Raw genomic sequence first — 4,634 nt, forward strand, 5'->3', positions numbered from 1 at the left:
GCTGAATCTCTGAGCTCTCCTCTGGATAAGAAAGCTAATAGTCTCCTACACTATGAAGGGTTACTGAGAGAAATCAAATATTATTTATGTTTAACCATGTTAATTCAGTCAAGGTATATAAAAATATGAGCCATTTTCTGTATCAACACTGGAAATTGGTCTTGGAATAGGGAGGAAATCTTACTAAGCATCAATTTGTTTATAAGGTTAACTTTAGAAATTCGAACCTACTATAAAAGCAGATGCTTCTCATTTAATTTTTATTAAAGGAATTACAAATGATTTATTCAACTTTTTAAAAAATGTGTCATTTTATGTTAATATTCTGGTTATGCTCCTACACCAAGTGAATGAAAAATGTTAACATTATTTCCAGGGTAATCGTGACATATTTAATTTAGAAGAAATGTGTTAAAGATAAAACCATAATAATTCTGGGAGGCATAAAAAGCACTAAAATAACTGATATATTTATTTAATAGCCCCTAAAATCAACAATTTTTCAGACATTTGGTGCATTGCAGGCATGCGGACATCTGCATTCTGAATTTCAAGTAAGTCTCCTTGATGTCCAAAATTAGGTCAATGCAATGCGCCTTTGTTATTTTCTTTTTCTTTCTTTCTTTCTTTTTTGACATTACTATAACCAAGATGTTTGGTAAACAGTGAATTATGAGTTTGGGATCATCAGAAAAAGGTTTTTTAAACAACTTTCCGGACTACAAAAAATCTCTTCAGGTAGTAGATCCATCCCAATGTCATGGCACCTAGAACAAGAGCTTCAAAGGACCAAAGGACCAGTCTGCTGTTTGTGCTGTCATTGATTTCTCTGTGTATCTCTCCCGAACTTCCATGTATTCCTGTTCATGCTTTCCAGCTGTCATCGCCACTGCGAGCTCATTAATCATTTCTTCTAGCTTGTTCTGGTGAGCTTCTGTTTCCATGTACTTTTGGAGCCTCCCCAATATCAATGGTGAACACCACTATCTTTGGAGTCATTTTGGACATTCCACTGCTAAAACAAAACTTATATGCTGCTGCTCCATCCATGTGAGCAGCAAATGTGTATTTCCCACTGAACTCCCAGTCTCCTTTATAAATTCCTTTATTATCAGGCCCTGTAATCTCCACGTCAATGTCCACGCAGCCAGCCTCAGCCACCTCAAAGATGAGGCCCATCTTGCTGCCCGAGGTGACTCGCTCGAAGAAGCACTCCTGGGCATGTGCGTCAATGCTGACGCCTCGATGCTGACAAAGTAACCCGAGGCAGTGGCCAGGAGGGCGGCCAGGATTCGTTAGTTTCTATGGGCTCTCAAAACAAGATTATTTGTATTTTGTTTTCCTTATAGTTTATCTACATGATAAATGTTGATAGTACAGAGATTGTTTAATTTTTATTTATTTATTTATTTGTTGGCCATGTGGCTTGTGGGATCTCAGTTCCCCGACCAGGGATGAACTCGTGCCCCCGCAATAGGAGGGCAGAGTCCTAACAACTGGACCACCAGGGAATTCCCTGTACAGAGACTGTTTCACATTTAACATTTCTTCTCAAGTAAATATAGTTAGAATGGCCCTTGATGCTAGAAGACACAGATGACCCTGTGCATTATTCAGCTTTCCTCAAGTTAAACAGCTCACAAATTTCAGTGGCTTACAACAACAAAGGCTTATTTCTCACTCACATTACGTATTGGTGACTGTTCTGCTTCTCCTCCCTGTGTCTTCTTTATCCAAGAATCTGGAGTAAGAGAAAAGTCCCTCTCTGCTCAAGGCAGAGGAAAAGAACAAGAAGGCTGGCCAAAACTCTGTGATGACAGCTCAAAACACATTTCCTTGGCCAAACCTGATCTTAAACCAGACCCTTTGACCAAGCCTGATGTCCGGGCAGGTAAATTCCTGGCCATTCCACCCCCCCACCACCACTCCCCTACCCTCCAATAAGCCTACTAGAGGAATGGGGGAAGGGAGTAATTGAGGACAATAATACAATCTGCCATACCATGACTCACATTTTTTTTAGAAAGATATGTATCTCTTGATATGAGAGAGATTATACTTGGTCTATGCTGAACAAAATTTATGAAATTGTAGGCAATTATGATAGATTTCTTTCTTTTTTCCCTCCCTCCTTTTTTTCTTCTCTCCACCCCTCAAATTCTTTCTAAATGTTCAAGTACCCAGGAATTGCTCCAAATGATTCATCCTTTGTTCTGAAATCTAGGTAAGGCTGTGCTCACCTAAGGGTAGCTGAAGTTGAATAAAGCTATGTGGTATTGAGTGAGACATAGGAGGAGATTATCAGCTTGAATATATATTTATCACAGAATTACAATCCCCTATATCTGTAAATATAGAATGAATCCAAGATATCAGTGGATTGATCAAGACTTTTCACATTTAATGTTTACAGGAATTGCTTGGGGATCATATTACACAGATTCTGGTTGAGTGGATATAGGGTGAAGACAAGAATTGTACATTTTCTTATAAGTTTCCAGGTAATGCTGCTTCTGCTGGCCCAGGGACCTCACATTCAGTAGCAGTGGACAAGATAGTTCCTGAACTTCTTTCAAACTCTGATACTCTGAATTTACTTCAATTAGTTTCCCACACCCATGTGGCTTAAATAAAGGTAAATAGAAATTGTGCGTAATTTAGGGTGGTTAAACTTTTATTAAATTGCTTCTTCATGGAAGGGAGAGAGTTTTACCCATATTTTGTGTCCTTTATAACCAACAGTACTATGCCATATGGATAACTGAAACTACACAACAGTTTGGATAAATGAATGCTAAGCATAGTTAGAGGAGAAGTGGATGTCAGAATGGAACTATGGGGCCTTTATGAATACCAAAGTAAACCTCCTTCCAGAAGAGAGCCTTGTTCCCTTTATAGACCCCATGATCATTGGGATAGTATGTTTTTTGCTAAACCGTTCCTTATACTTCAACACACATCCTTGCCTCAGGGACTTCCCATGATTAAGATTTAGCATCTCAATCTTAGGAATGAGCTTCATTTACGAAGGAAAGCAAGGCCATTCAATTCCAATTAACTGCACAGTTCTTGTGTAAGAAAAACAACCTTACACTTTTAGACCATTTAAAGAAATGCAAAGTCCCCACCCTTAATTTTTCATAAAACAGAATTGTCCTGACAGGGTTTTCCTGTTCTTTTGAGTCAATAAAGTCCAAAGAGTTTAAAAATAGATGATGGTTTTACATTTATCATTTGAACAAACATGGGAAATTCGGAAATAGTTGCCATGGAATTCGGGGAATAATTTTTCCATCCCCACAGTTGACAAAGTTGTTCTTAGGGAACAGTAGACAACATAAATGCACACACTGGGGATGTCTTGGCATACAGCCTCCTAAGACACAATGTCATTTGAGGCCAATCTCATTGGGAGAGCACATTAGTGATTTAAAAAATGCTGCTAAGGAGCACGGTGATGCTTACTAGCTCAGTGAAACTTTCTCTCCTGGGGCACTGATGATTCTAAGACACCATGAGGACCTCATTTTCCACTCATACCATTTCCTTCTATTCCCAGTTGTATGTTGGCAGGAGGTAGGGAGCTGAGGGTTAAGGAACAAACCAATACTATAGCAAAGGGAAAGGTATTTAAAAGGCCACTGAACTAGAAAGTGTGTAGATCTGGGATGTAATTTCAAGTATAGAAGTTGTTAGCTGTGTGACCTTAAGCAACTTATACACGACAGGCCTTGTTTCCTTATCTGTAAAGCAAGAGGATTTGATGGGATTTCTAAGGACCTTTCCAGTGTTAGCCTTCTAAATGGAAAAACAATAACAATACACACTCATTTCATTGATAGCTACATGGAAGGATTTACTGTGTAAGCATATAGGCTACATAATGTATGCAGTATGGTCTATATACATATAGAGACAAACTGCACAGAAAGAAGGAAAAATAAAAACTTGTCATGGAAAGAGACTAGAACTGGAAGTCAGAAGAATTATTTCATTTATCTGTTTATTATTCATTCGTCCTCCATTTATAATTCAGAAATATTCATTGAGAGCCAATTATCTCCCACTCACTATACTGGGAACTGGAATCTGACAGTGGAAAAGACAGACTTTCCTGACCTTTTGGAATTTATATTATCCTGGGAAAGACAGGTAAGATATAAATAAAGAAGAAAATAAGATAATTGAAGATCGTTAAAAATTGAAGAGGAAATAAATAAGGCACAGAATTCCCAAGTTGTGCAGGGGCTTGGAGTGTTTGACAAAGAGAAAAGAAGCCAGTGGGGCTAGAATGCACTGAGCAATGGAGGGAAAATATGAGATCAAGTTGTAGTTAAACAAGACTCAGCTCGGGCTGATACTGAGCAGGACCCTCGGGGGCTCCTGGGCACAAAAGCCTTTCTGTGTCCCCCATTTCTTGATTACAGGAAATAGGTTTCCTTCAGCCTCCAGGACCTCCCCTGAGCTCCAACGGGCAGGTTCAAACAGTTGCTAATTAGGGAAGGGAGGGGATGCCGAAACAAGGAAGAACAGTCAAGAGAAACAATAGTGCAGCCTTAGGGCGAGGTCCTGGTTCCCCATCAATTCATACATATAACAATGTCTTTGAGCTGTTTTGCAGATACTGAAATGCC

The 4,634-nt window shown here is 39.1% G+C and overlaps 1 pseudogene across 1 annotated transcript; it reads right to left on the bottom strand.

Annotated features, from left to right (window-relative positions):
• Window positions 1–702: 702 nt before the first annotated feature.
• On the bottom strand, window positions 703–1,050 carry LOC309831708 (transmembrane emp24 domain-containing protein 2-like; annotated as a pseudogene). The gene has a single exon. The product of its transcript is annotated as a transmembrane emp24 domain-containing protein 2-like (transcript).
• Between the last annotated feature and the right edge of the window lie 3,584 nt (window positions 1,051–4,634).

This window comes from Grampus griseus (genome assembly GCF_964374135.1).
Source record: "Grampus griseus genome assembly, chromosome: 1".
Classification (NCBI taxonomy): domain Eukaryota; kingdom Metazoa; phylum Chordata; class Mammalia; order Artiodactyla; family Delphinidae; genus Grampus; species Grampus griseus.